A 14,939-nucleotide genomic window follows, 5' to 3' on the forward strand; every position below is an offset into this window, starting at 1 on the left:
GACTACGGATTAAGCGAAGATTGGCTAAGGACGAGGTGACGATGCGCGTGGGAAACGGTTCCAAAGTCGATGTGATCGCGGTCGGCACGCTACCTCTACATCTACCTTCGGGATTAGTATTAGACCTAAATAATTGTTATTTGGTGCCAGCGTTGAGCATGAACATTATATCTGGATCTTGTTAAATGCGAGACGGTTATTCATTTAAATCAGAGAATAATGGTTGTTCTATTTATATGAGTAATATCATTTATGGTCATGCACCTTTGAGGAGTGATCTATTCTTATTGAATCTCGATACTAGTGATACACATATTCATAATGTTGAAGCCAAAAGATGCAGAGTTGATAATGATGGTGCAACTTATTTGTGGCACTGCCGTTTAGGTCATATCGGTGTAAAGCGCATGAAGAAACTCCATACTAATGGACTTTTGGAACCTCTTGATTATGAATCACTTGGTACTTGCGAACCGTGCCTCATGGGCAAGATGACTAAAACACCGTTCTCCGGTACTATGAGAGAGCAACAGATTTGTTGGAAATCATACATACAGATGTATATGGTCCGATGAATGTTGAGGCTCGTGGCGGATATCGTTATTTTCTCACTTTCACAGATGACTTAAGCAGATATGGGTATATCTACTTAATGAAACATAAGTCTGAAACATTTGAAAAGTTCAAAGAATTTCAGAGTGAAGTTGAAAATCATCGTAACAAGAAAATAAAGTTTCTACGATCTGATCGTGGAGGAGAATATTTGAGTTACGAGTTTGGTGTACATTTGAAAAATTGTGGAATAGTTTCGCAACTCACGCCACCCGGAACACCACAGCGTAATGGTGTGTCCGAACGTCGTAATCGTACTTTACTAGATATGGTGCGATCTATGATGTCTCTTACTGATTTACCGCTATCGTTTTGGGGATACGCTCTACAGACGGCCGCATTCATGTTAAATAGGGCACCATCAAAATCCGTTGAGACGACGCCTTATGAACTGTGGTTTGGCAAGAAACCAAAGTTGTCGTTTCTGAAAGTTTGGGGCTGCGATGCTTATGTGAAAAAGCTTCAACCTGATAAGATCGAACCCAAATCGGAGAAATGTGCCTTCATAGGATATCCAAAGGAAACTATTGGATACACCTTCTATCACAGATCCGAAGGCAAGACTTTTGTTGCTAAATTCGGAAACTTTCTGGATAAGGAGTTTCTCTCGAAAGAAGTGAGTGGGAGGAAAGTAGAACTTGACGAGGTAACTGTACCTGCTCCCTTGTTGGAAAGTAGTACATCACAGAAAACTGTTTCTGCGTCACCTACACCAATAAGTGAGGAAGTTAATGATAATGATCATGAAACTTCAGAACAAGATACTACTGAACCTCGTAGATCAACCAGAGTGAGATCCGCACCAGAGTGGTACGGTAATCCAGTTCTGGAAGTCGTGCTACTAGATCATGATGAACCTACGAACTATGAAGAAGCGATGGTGAGCCCAGATTCTGCAAAGTGGCTTGAAGCCATGAAATCTGAGATGGGATCCATGTATGAGAACAAAGTATGGACTTTGGTTGACTTGCCCGATGATCGGCAAGCAATTGAGAATAAATGGATCTTCAAGAAGAAGACTGACGCTGACGGTAATGTTACTGTCTACAAAGCTCGACTTGTCGCAAAAGGTTTTCGACAAGTTCAAGGGGTTGAATACGATGAGACCTTCTCACCCGTAGCGATGCTTAAGTCTGTCCGAATCATGTTAGCAATTGCCGCATTTTATGATTATGAAATTTGGCAAATGGATGTCAAAACTGCATTCCTGAATGGATTTCTGGAAGAAGAGTTGTATATGATGCAACCGGAAGGTTTTGTCGATCCAAAGGGAGCTAACAAAGTGTGCAAGCTCCAGCGATCCATTTATGGACTGGTGCAAGCCTCTCGGAGTTGGAATAAACGTTTTGATAGTGTGATCAAAGCATTTGGTTTTATACAGACTTTCGGAGAAGCCTGTATTTACAAGAAAGTGAGTGGGAGCTCTGTAGTATTTCTAATATTATATGTGGATGACATATTACTAATTGGAAATGATATAGAATTTCTGGATAGCATAAAGGGATTCTTGAATAAGAGTTTTTCAATGAAAGACCTCGGTGGAGCTGCTTACATATTAGGCATAAAGATCTATAGAGATAGATCAAGACGCTTAATTCGACTTTCACAAAGCACATACCTTGACAAGATTTTGAAGAAGTTCAAAATGGATGAAGCAAAGAAAGGGTTCTTGCCTGTGTTACAAGGTGTGAAGTTGAGTCAGACTCAATGCCCGACCACTGCAGAAGATAGAGAGAAAATGAAAGATGTTCCCTATGCTTCAGCCATAGGATCTATCATGTATGCAATGCTGTGTACCAGACCTGATGTGTGCCTTGCTATAAGTTTAGCAGGGAGGTACCAAAGTAATCCAGGAGTGGATCACTGGACAACGGTCAAGAACATCTTGAAATACCTGAAAAGGACTAAGGATATGTTTCTCGTATATGGAGGTGACAAAGAGCTCACCGTAAAAGGTTACGTTGATGCAAGCTTTGACACTGATCCGGACGATTCTAAATCGCAAACCAGATACGTGTTTACATTAAACGGTGGAGCTGTCAGTTGGTGTAGTTCTAAACAAAGCATCTTAGCGGGATCTACATGTGAAGCGGAGTACATAGCTGCTTCGGAAGCAGCGAACGAAGGAGTCTGGATGAAGGAGTTCATATCCGATCTAGGTGTCATACCTAGTGCATCAGGTCCAATGAAAATCTTTTGTGACAATACTGGTGCAATTGCCTTGGCAAAGGAATCCAGATTTCACAAGAGGACCAAGCACATCAAGAGACGCTTCAATTCCATCCGGGATCTAGTCCAGTTGGGAGACATAGAGATTTGCAAGATACATATGGATCTGAATGTTGCAGACCCGTTGACTAAGCCTCTTCCACGAGCAAAACATGATCAGCACCAAGGCTCCATGGGTGTTAGAATCATTACTGTGTAATCTAGATTATTGACTCTAGTGCAAGTGGGAGACTGAAGCAAATATGCCCTAGAGGCAATAATAAAGTTATTATTTATTTCCTTATATCATGATAAGTGTTTATTATTCATGCTAGAATTGTATTAACCGGAAACATAATACATGTGTGAATACATAGACAAACTTAATGTCACTAGTATGCCTCTACTTGACTAGCTCGTTAATCAAAGATGGTTATGTTTCCTAACCATGAACAAAGAGTTGTTATTTTATTAACGAGGTCACATCATTAGTTGAATGATCTGATTGACATGACCCATTCCATTAGCTTAGCACCCGATCATTTAGTATGTTGCTATTGCTTTCTTCATAACTTATACATGTTCCTATGACTATGAGATTATGCAACTCCCGTTTACCGGAGGAACACTTTGGGTGCTACCAAACATCACAACGTAACTAGGTGATTAGAAAGGAGCATTACAGGTGTCTCCAAAGGTACATGTTGGGTTGGCATATTTCGAGATTAGGATTTGTCACTCCGATTGTCGGAGAGGTATCTCTGGGCCCTCTCGGTAATGCACATCACATAAGCCTTGCAAGCATTGCAACTAATGAGTTAGTTGCGGGATGATGTATTACAGAACGAGTAAAGAGACTTGCCGGTAATGAGATTGAACTAGGTATTGGATACCGACGATCGAATCTCGGGCAAAGTAACATACCGATGACAAAGGGAACAACGTATGTTGTTATGCGGTCTGACCGATAAAGATCTTCGTAGAATATGTAGGAGCCAATATGGGCATCCAGGTCCCGCTGTTGGTTATTGACCGGAGATGTGTCTCAGTCATGTCTGCATTGTTCTCGAACCGTAGGGTCCGCACGCTTAATGTTACGATGACAGTTATTATTAGTTTATGCATTTTGATGTACCGAAGTTAGTTCGGAGTCCCAGATGTGATCACGAACATGACAAGCCGTCCCAATTCCAGTCGAAGCTAGCAAGCAAGATGCAGTTCACCGGGCTACCTACCGTGTGTCGCCCACCTTCCCCGAGAGGCTCTACCCTGCCGTAGTCTGGGTGGAGAACACCCTATGGGTGTGGGCCATCTCGGGGTGGAGGAGGGCAAGGGGGCTGACCAAGTTCTTCCTCTCCGCCGGCTACCGCCACCTGCCGAGGGGCTCTCCGGCCATGTTCCGTGTCGAAGAGGTCAGTAGCAATGGCCATCCTATCGGGATCATCATGAGGTTCACCAACCTCTTCGACGCCTACTACCTCCTCGGCCGTGTTTTTTGGTGTGGATGCGAGTTCATTGCACTCACCATGTAAAACATCTTCACCGACTTCGGTAGCGCCTACCGTGCCGATGAGCACATGCACACCCTCCCGTACCCCACCGATGACGACAAGTGAAGGAGTTGGCCATGGAGGAGTTGGCCTTGGAGCAAGAAAGCAAGCAAGCAAGCCGGTGGTGTTTTATTATTGCCGTGTTGGGTTGAACTATGAACTATCTATGTTGTAATGGTAATATATATGCCGTGCTACCCTTATCTATGCAATGCTACTACTTATGCTACTATGTTCTATCTGTTTTTTATCTAGCTGATATTGGTTAGTTGATATATATCGTGCTACACTCCGAATCTCCCCACTAACCAGATTCCCTCCGTGTCGACCGTTCCCCCCTCCGTGACACGGCAACAACAACGTTTGTAAGGGGGCAATCAATATACCATCGGGGTATGTTTCTTTAGATAAGGCATATTTATCTTGTGGACAAACAAAAAATAATATAAAGTAAAAAATTAAATTAAATAAATATATGTCGACGGCCAGGCCGTCGGCATAGGTGTGCACACGAAGGTACAATCCCACGGATCGATGATGTGGCATTGCACGCGGATCGATGATGTGGTAGAGGGGCATGGGCCAGGTCTATGCTGTAGGCATATCTCTGCCACACAATGGCCCCCCTCCCTCGAATCGATGACGTGTCGACGACGCGGATCCGTGATGTCAGCAATTCTATGCCAATGGCTATGCCGTCGGCATAGATATGCCGACGGCCGCCGTTACCTCCTGTCGGCGTAGTTTTGACGCCGTCAAACGGTCATCGCTGACCGGGTAGGTGGGCCCGGTGTATGCCGACGGGCCCCGTAGGCGTATCTCTAGCAGTCCCGACGGCCTCATCTACGCCGACGGCCCCGTCGGCATAGATGGACTTATGCCGACAACGTTTCTATGCCTACGGCCTGACCCAGGCCGTCGACATAGGTCCATCTATGCCGACGGGGGCCATCGACATAGATGAGGCCGTCGGTGTAAGAGGATTTTTTGGTAGTGGATCAAGGAGAAGATCGAAGAACACCTGGAAAAAGCTGGTAATAAAGGTTGCCCGGTTGAACCCTTGGAAGTACTCCGCAGCATCTTGCGGGTGCTGCCCCGGGACACCAACGCCGGCGAGTATCAAAAGCAAACCCAGGAAAAGATCCTTGACGAGATAGTAGACAAGATGAAGAAGTATCTGATGGTCGAATCAGCGGGTGAAAAGGCCAGCTCCTGCAGGATTAGTGTCGAGCATCCCCAATTCATAGACATCCTGCGGAAGCTGCTTCCCAAGAAGGCCACCACACCAGGGATGGCAGCCACAACTAAACCGGTTGATGATCACATCGTGAAGAATATCAAAGACATCACGCTTAAGATTCAAGTGCAGATCACGCCCAAGCTGCTGCCAGTGTCGCTTCACCAGCAAGATAAATCAGTGGATGAAACAAGCAAAGACAAGCTGTCGCAGGAGGAGTACTGCAGGGAGAGGATTGAACAAGTCCTGAGGAGGATGAAAGAGCATCTGTTGATTCAAGAAACCATGGGGAGAGTTAGAGAGCACCTGCAGGGTACAAGGACACTGGTCGTTCTCCATAATGCGTCTGGCTACAAATGGGACGAGACCACAAAGGCCTTGCAAGATGTGGGTTGCAGTTCAATGAAAGTGGTAGTTACCACAAAATACATGAAGAGGGCCAACGAGTTTTGCTATAGGGAAGAACCCATTGTATACTCTTCCATTGAATATTACCGCCATATAGCGCTCCAACTTACAAATCGGCATGTCAATGATGACGAGAAGTACAACGCCGAAATCTTCCATGAGATCTTGGAGAAATGTAGGGTGGAGGTGGAGGTAGAGCAGTTCTGCATAAAGATGTTCATCCGTGCTCTGTTTGCCAATCCAATGATTAGCAAAGAGGAACTTGACAAGTTGAGCAATAGCCTTGTGTTTGGAGGATCCGTGGAGACTAATGGATACAAGATGATCAAGTTCTCCTATGACGATCTTCCTAGGGAATACAAGACTTGATTGTTGTATCTAGCCATCTTCCATAAAGATGAGAAGATAAACCGGAGAAGGTTAATCGGGCGGTGGGTTGCGGAAGGACTGATAACTAGAAAAGACTGGCCTAGTTCAGTATGTCAGGCCGTGCATTGTTTTGAGGTACTTGCTGACTTATGGCTTGTCTGTCCTCATGGCATTGGTGTTGTAGGGAAGGTCAAGAGCATTATGGTGCATGCACAAGTGTACAACTTCATCACCAAGATGGCCAGGTAAGAACATATTCTGGACACACGCCTGTCTCAGCACCTGGCTCGCCACTTCTCCGTTCTCAGCAACATCAGGCTCTGTTCCTCGGATAGCATCCTCGACTTCTTGCAACAACCATCACGTGCATCATCTCAGTTAAATCTCGTCAAGGTCCTGGATCTGGAGGGTTGTTCATCCCTGAGAGATAACCAACACTGGCTTAGGAACGTGTGCACCTCGTTGATACTTCTCAAGTATCTGAGCTTAAGGAACACATATGTTACTCAGCTACCTAAGGAGATCAACAGACTCCGGCAGCTGGAGGTGCTGGACATCCGGCACACTCCTATGAAGGACTCTGCCATAAAACACCTCATGCTACTGAAGTTGAAGCGTCTACTGGCTGGTCAAAGTATTGGCACTGACACTGGTGGTGGTGATGCTAGCACAGTTTCCACTGTCAAGAAGATGCCTCACATGGTGAGAAAAATGACGGATCTGGAAGTGCTATCCCAGGTACAGGCTTCGAAACATCATGCTACTCAGCTGAGAGAGATTGGCCAGCTATGGCAGCTAAGGGTGCTTGGTGTTGTCATTTATGACCGGAAAGCTCAACTTGAGAACCTACTCCAAGGGATCAGTGCTCTGAATGAGTGCCTTCAGTCTCTATCAATCGAGATCAAGCCTCTGCCTATCACTGCCAGGGAGGCTGCTACTCCTCGTGACATCCCTGCATCCGATGCTATTAGTGCCCACTTCAAAAACACACCCAAGCTTCTTGAAAGCCTGAGCATCAGTGGAGTCACAATGTACGGGCGTCTTCTCCAATTGTTTGCTAGAGACTGCTGCAAACTTGCCAAGGTAACTCTCCATAACACATTGTTGGATCGGGATGATATGGGATCCCTCGCAGCTTTGCCCAACCTACGTGGCCTCCATCTCTGCCATGTTAATTTACACACTGGGGGCAAGCTTATAATCCAGACCAATGGGTTCCAGAATCTCAAGTATCTTGCTGTTGATGGGGGTGGCATCACTGACATCCACTTCGAACTTGGAGTAGCGCCTAAGCTTGAAAAACTCATCTGGCATGTCGACCAGGTAGAGTCTCTCTCGAGAATCAACAACCTTCCCAAGTTGAAAGAAATAATGTTCAATGATGGTGTCATGCTACCAGATCAGGTGAAACTAGCCATAGAAGATCATCCAAACTTCATTGATGATAACATTTTACCTTACAGGGTGGCCCATCTATTCAGCAGGATTGCTTCGTCTATTCACGTATGCTTTACTATTATTCTGCTTGTTTGTGAACTAGATTACACTCATATATGGGTTTATATTCAACTGTGAGTTCATTTCTCTACAGCCAGCAGGGGTGTCTGATTAGTAAACGTAAGATGTGTTATGAGTGAGGGTGTACAGTTATTTGTCCTAAACTAGAATAGTGGTGAGTGTTAGAGTTATATTAGTGATGACTTTTGGTCTTTTGCATTCTAGCCTTTTGGCATCCTCATGTACTTGTATATATGCTGCCTTTAGCCTCCTAATAAGATTATGTTGCTATTCCAACATGGTATCAGAGCCTAGGTTTTCTCCGGCGCTGCAACTTGCCTGACGATCGATTTTTTTTCAGTCTTCTTCTCCAGATCGATCTCTTCTTCTTTTCAGCAGTGGCTTCATCGTCTTGGCCATTTATGTGGTTCTCGTCTCTCGTCTTTGGTCCATCGTGGTGTTCTGGGGTCTGTCTCCGGTAACGCTTCGTTGGATTGTCTGGGTTGTAGGCTTGGTAAGCAGATTCAGCTACCCTACCCTCACAGTGAGTCGGTGTCCGAGCGTCCTTTCGATCTTATTCACTCTGATGTTTGGGGTCCGGCTCCCTTCGCTTCGAAAGGGGGTCATCGCTACTATATTATCTTTACAGATGATTTTTCTCGGTACACTTGGATCTACTTCATGTCTTCTTGTAGTGAGGTCTTACCTATATACAAAAAATGTGCTGCCATGGTTCATACCCAGTTTTCCACTCCTATTCGTGTTTTTCGCGCAGATTCAGCTGGTGAGTATATCTCCCATGCACTGCGAGGATTTCTTGCTGAGCAGGGTACTCTTACTTAGTTCTCTTGCCCTGGTGCTCATGCTCAAAATGGTGTGGCTGAGCACAATCATCGTCACCTTCTTGAGATGGCGCGTGCAGTGATGATTGCCGCCTCTCTTCCGCCTCACTTCTGGGCCGAGGCTGTTACCACTTCCACCTATCTCATCAACATTCAGCCTTCTGCTGCTCTACAGGGTGGTATTCCTCTTGAGCGTCTTTCTGGTGGTTCTCCTGATTATTCGGTGCTCCGTTTGTTTGGTTGCGTTTGCTATGTTTTGCTTGCTCCTCATGAATGCACCAAACTGACCGCTCAGTCTGTTGAGTGTGTCTTTCTTGGATACAATGATGAGCATAAGGGCTATCGGTGTTGGGATCCTGTCGGTCGCCCGATGCGTATTTTCCGGGATGTGACCTTTGATGAATCTCGTCCCTTCTACCTGCGTCCATCCTGCTCGAATTTTTCTATGGAGGACATCTCTTTTCTTACATTTCCGGATACACCACCCTTTGTGCCTAGTATTCCTACTCCTCGTACCGCTGTTGCAGATCCGACCCCGTCCTCTCCTACGGTTTCTTCTCCTTCCTCATCGCATGACTCTCCACCTTCGTTGTTGATACCTTCCCCTTCTCCACCTTCATCACAGATACATTCCCCGTCTCCACCTCCAGTGATTCCACCTCTTCCCTCATTTCCTTTCCATTATACTCGTCGTTCATGTGTTGTGGATAAGTCTACAGATGTGTCCTCTACTTCTGGTGTGTCGTCTTCCTCCTCTCACCCGACTTATGGTCTTCGTTCTCGGCCTTGTCCGCCCCCTGATCGATATTCTCCTTCTCGCTGTGGTCTTTCGGCCGTTCTTGAGCCGACTTCTTATCGAGATGCTATCGTTCATCCTGAATGGCAGTTTGCGATGGCAGAGGAGATTGCTGCCCTTGAGCGCAACGGCACGTGGGACCTGGTTTCTCTTCCTCCCCATGTTCGTCCCATCACTTGTAAGTGGGTCTATGAGATTAAGACTCGCTCTGATGGTTCTCTTGAGCGTTATAAAGCTCGTCTTGTGGCTCGTGGCTTTCAGCAGGAGCATGGTCGTGATTACGATGAGACTTTTGCTCCTGTGGCTCATATGACCACTGTCCGCACACTACTTGCCGTGGCTTCTGTTCGCTACTGGTCTGTGTCTCAGCTTAATGTTAAGAATGCCTTTTTTAATGGTGAGTTGCGTGAGGAAGTTTATATGCATCCACCACCTGGGTATTCAGTTCCTGATGGCATGGTTTGCCGTCTTCGTCGCTCTCTATATGGCCTTAAGCAAGCCCCCGTGCTTGGTTTGAGCGTTTTTCCTCTGTGGTCACTGCAGCTGGTTTTTCGCCTAGTGCTCATGATCCAGCGCTATTTGTCCACCTTTCTGCTTGTGGTCGCACTCTTCTTCTTCTATATGTTGATGACATGATCATCACTGGCGACGATTCTGAGTACATTGCCTTTGTTAAGGCCCGTCTCAGTGAGCAGTTTCTTATGTCTGATCTTGGTCCTCTACGTTACTTTCTTGGGATTGAGGTTTCCTCCACCTCTGATGGCTTTTCTATTTCCCAAGAAAAGTATATTCGGGATCTTCTTGCTCGTGCGGCTCTTAGTGATGAGCGCACTGCTGAGACTCCTATGGAGCTCAATGTTAACCTTCGTGTCTCTGATGGCGAGCCTTTGTCTGATCCGACGCGTTATCGTCATCTTGTTGGGAGTCTTGTGTATCTTGTTGTCACTCGTCCGGATATCTCATATCCTGTTCATATTCTGAGCCAGTTTGTTTCCGCTCCCACTTCAGTTAACTATAGTCACCTTCTTCGTGTTCTACGATATCTTCGTGGCACGATCTCTCATCGCCTCTTTTTCCCCGTTCTAGCTCATTACAGCTCCAGGCCTATTCAGATGCTACATGGGCCAGTGATCCTTCGGGTCGACGTTCACTTTCTGCTTACTGTGTTTTTCTTGGTGGTTCTCTCATTGCCTGGAAGACGAAGAAACAGACTGCAGTTTCCCGTTCGAGTGCAGAGGCCGAGTTGAGAGCTATGGCTCTTCTGACGGCAGAGGTGACTTGGTTATGATGGCTACTGGAGGATTTTGGTGTTTCTGTTACTACACCTACCACCCTCTTGTCTGACAGTACAGGTGCTATCAGTATTGCGCGGGACCCCATGAAGCATGAGCTTACCAAGCATATTGGTGTTGATGCTTATTATGTGTTTGCTGCTGTGCAGGATCATGTTATTGCTCTTCAGTATGTACCTTCCGAGTTACAGCTAGCGGACTTCTTCACTAAGGCACAGACTAGAGCACAACATAGATTTCACCTCTCCAAACTCAGTGTTGTAGATCCACCATGAGTTTGAGGGGGGGGGTGTTAGAGTTATATTAGTGATGACTTTTGGTCTTTTGCATTCTAGCCTTTTGGCATCCTCATGTACTTATATATATGCTGCCTTTGGCCTCCTAATATGATTAAGTTGCTATTCCAACAGTGAGCAGGCAACATCTTAATAAAATTTGCACATATAAACTGAGAAGAATATCAAGCCCTAATAAATTATTACCAAAATAATATTAACTAGCAAAGTGACCCATGCAAGTGCCCAAGCAGCATCCATGTTTATTTTTATTTTCTCTAGCAAAGGTACGGTCTTCTATTAATATGTATATCATCTAAATTAAAATGATACTATTCCTTCTAAACATCATAAGAAAAGTGTAAGCCACTAAACGCTAGGTAAACTATCAACTGGAAACAACTTTTAAAATATTTGAGAGCGGAAACTCAATCTGGTTCAGACAAAAAAAACGCGGATAATAGAAATGACCATTACAAGATGATATAAACAATCACTTGTGATTTTCTCCCAGTAGGTTAAAAGCAATTGAGTAAGCATTCGAAACTTTACATATTAATCATACGACAATATCTTATCTTCATATGGCTTTTTACACTTTTCCCCAGAACTTTTATAGATGGCTTTGATAAAATTACCACCGTAGAGTTGCTTTCTACTAGATAATATTGTCACCATATAATTTTCTACCATATATAAGAAAGAAACTGACTATTCCGAGTTTAATATGTAAGAAAAGAATAGAGAAATATTTTCCTTCCTCTAGTAAGTGGTTCGTTGGAATAGTCATTAATCGGGTGAAACACCAACTCTAAGCCTTGCAGGTGGAAGTTGTATCAAATCCTAGAACATGACCAATCATGAGTTGTAAACAAAATGTTATAGGGAAGAGTAGGTAATTATTTGTAAAAAATATGATATGCCGAATGGAGTCTGAATGATTCAAGAAATTACTTCTACTATGACTCTTTTCTTCGAAACTAAAGGAGAACTTGATTCAATAAAACGTGCACTTAGAGCTAATATGGAGGCTCAAAAGCTCCAGCACTCCAACAATCATAATACTTGAGAAGAAAACATGTAGGGAAGAGGTGTATCTATGCAAAGCGATTGAGACCTTTCTATCGTCCTACCTCTAGTTTTATGATCAAAAGGAGGGAAAGCGTGCAGCGTTATTTAGAAAAGCTTACCATGAAGGCAAGGCTAAATAGAAGCTAAAAACAGTCCATTAGTTGTGAAAGTTGATCTAGGCACTATATCTGTTACCAATGCAAACTTTCAATAGTAAAATTGACCATGCAAGTACTTTTTACCCATAAACCTGAATTTGCGGCCTCGGAAACCCACCCTAACAATCCTACACAATGTATAAGGTGAGATATGTACAAGGGTCTTTACAGCAATGAAAGCGTGGGTATCATGTATGTACTATATATACATTTCATCCATGAACAATTATTTTTATCTCTTCCACAGACCAGGAACTTTCTTCTAAATTCCTACTTAATTGTTTCCTCAATTTCAGTCCAATGATGGCGATGGTGATGTCAAAAGTGTCCTCTGCAGACCAAGATGAAAAAGTATATGTATGCACACTAGCTGTTCCACATTGTTATCCCCGTCTAACGTTCCATATATGCCTCTAATAATTCCATGCCTGATTGCCTTTCTTTAATTCTAGTATGAAGATGGCATATCCAAGCAGGAGGATTCAGGTACCAACCAAGAGGTATACATACGGCTGGCTACGCACATTAACTACTACCTCTTGTTACATATAACTTATATGTACAATGTACCGCCACACATACTCATCTATTTTGAATTCCTGATTTGTTGTTACTCCTGGTGAATGATGATGCGCCTGGACTAGATATCTCATGTCCCGAGAGATGAGGAGGAGACGGCAACCGCGAGTCAACCATGAACCTGCTCTGGGTACTCAATCCGCCTTTTTATTATTATTATTATGTATGTGTTTTTGGCTTTTAGATGATTTTTTTTCTGTTTTTGGCTTTTCTGTTTGTCCCGGTTTTTCTAAGGATTTGGACAAAAAAATGCACGAAAAAACACATTTGTTTGCCTTCTATGAGAGGCACAGATTTACTTTTGGTGGAGGCATGGATTTGCTTCCACGAGAGACACTGTCATGCCTCTTAGAAAAGGAAAAAAAAGTGTTTTTTTCATTCTGCGAAAGGCACGGATTTACTTCTCGTGGAGGCACATAATTGCTTCCGCGAGAGGCATGCATTTACTACTCATAGAGGCACAATTTTACTTCCGCGAGAGGTACGCTCGTTCCTCTCGAAAAGAGAAAAAAACGTGTTTTTCCTTTTTTTCGTTCAGCGAGCGGCACAGATTTACTTCTCGTGGAGGTACGAATTTGCTTCCACAAGAAGCATGACCGTGCCTCTCGGAACAGGGAAAAACGCATGCCTCTTCAGAAAGGAAAAAAAACCTGTTCCGATTCGGTTTTTTTGGTGAATTTTTTTTACTGAAAACTATCGACATGGGATCTAGTTTGTAAGATCTCGGCGCGCGGGATCTAACGATGAAAACGGATCAAGATTTGAACCCGCCGTTTAAGAGATAAAACGTTTTGAATAAACGAATCTACGAAAAAAAAACTCTCAGGTTGTGACAAGTGGCACACATACAGCATGCTACTTGTCGCAACCTGACAAAATGGGAGTGATCTTTGGAATGAGTACTTCTTAATTAGTGATTTCACTATTTTCCTATTTGACGCATTCTGCATCAAAATGCCGGTGCCGCACACGTGGTCGAAGCCATCGACCAAGACAGGCCCGCCCGTTTAGACGCGAGGCGCGCGTTCCACCTATCCTGGTTTTGGAACCTTCTAGAAGGTTCCAGCCAGATTTTCCAGTTTTCGGAGCCTTCAGAAGGTTCCTGAACCGGTTTTTTTTGTTTTTCATTTTTTTTCTTTTCTCTCATTTGTATTTTTCGATTTTTCATTCTTTTTTTCTCCATTTTTTGTTTCTTTTCTTTTCCAACAATTTTTCAGAAACTTTCAAAATGCTTGCATTTTAAATTTTTGTTCACAAATTTCGAATGTATTTAGGAATTTCAAAAAATGTTCCCAATTTCAAAGTTCTGTTCACAAATTTAAAAAGTGTTCATGGTTTGTAAATTTGTTTCGGTCGAGAGAAGTTTGCCCACCGGCTCAGACATGGCCTTCAGGATGTGTGCACACTTGCCCCCCTCTGGGATCCCATAGATGTAGAACCACACCTGCCAGTGGTGGAGTCGCCTCAGGCTCTGCCTCGGCCTTCTGCATGGAGATCATGAACTTGTTAATCGGGCAGTTGACGGTATCTCTGTTGTAGACGTTGAGCATCTCGGCCGACGAGGAGGGTACAGAGAAGACCAGCGAGGCCGTCTCCGTGACCACCCAAGGGAAGTCGATGTCCCTGTAGTCGCCAATGTACGCCGACAACTCCACCGAAGAGCATTATCCATTATGTGATTTTACTTTGATCTGCTTTGTAAGAGGACTTGATCATCATCTTGTATCATTCGGTTGTGTGGCTTTATTTATAAAGTGGGCCGAAAGCCTATTTCTAGAAAATACATACCTGTCCATTGTAGTGCAAAATTGATATGTAGCTAATGTGTAATTTGTGCTTAGGTATTTGTTGTTGTGTGTTATGCTGCTCAAGTCTGGATGCTGGTTCTATAGGGTACCCGATGCCACCGCCGAGGACTGAACTTTAGTACCAGAACATGTAAACCGTCGAAATGGTGCAAAAAAGAGCACCAGATGCCCCCTCAAGGTTCCTTAAAAGAAGAAAAGAAGAAAAGAAAAGGCAGACTCTCCTCTAAAGAAGAGAAG

The 14,939-nt window shown here is 44.2% G+C and overlaps 1 pseudogene; it reads left to right on the forward strand.

Annotated features, from left to right (window-relative positions):
* The first annotated feature begins 4,214 nt into the window (after positions 1-4,214).
* On the forward strand, positions 4,215-14,523 carry LOC123057319 (disease resistance protein RGA5-like; annotated as a pseudogene).
* Positions 14,524-14,939: the final 416 nt, after the last annotated feature.

The sequence above is a fragment of the Triticum aestivum genome, chromosome 3A, assembly GCF_018294505.1.
Source record: "Triticum aestivum cultivar Chinese Spring chromosome 3A, IWGSC CS RefSeq v2.1, whole genome shotgun sequence".
Classification (NCBI taxonomy): Eukaryota; Viridiplantae; Streptophyta; class Magnoliopsida; order Poales; family Poaceae; genus Triticum; species Triticum aestivum.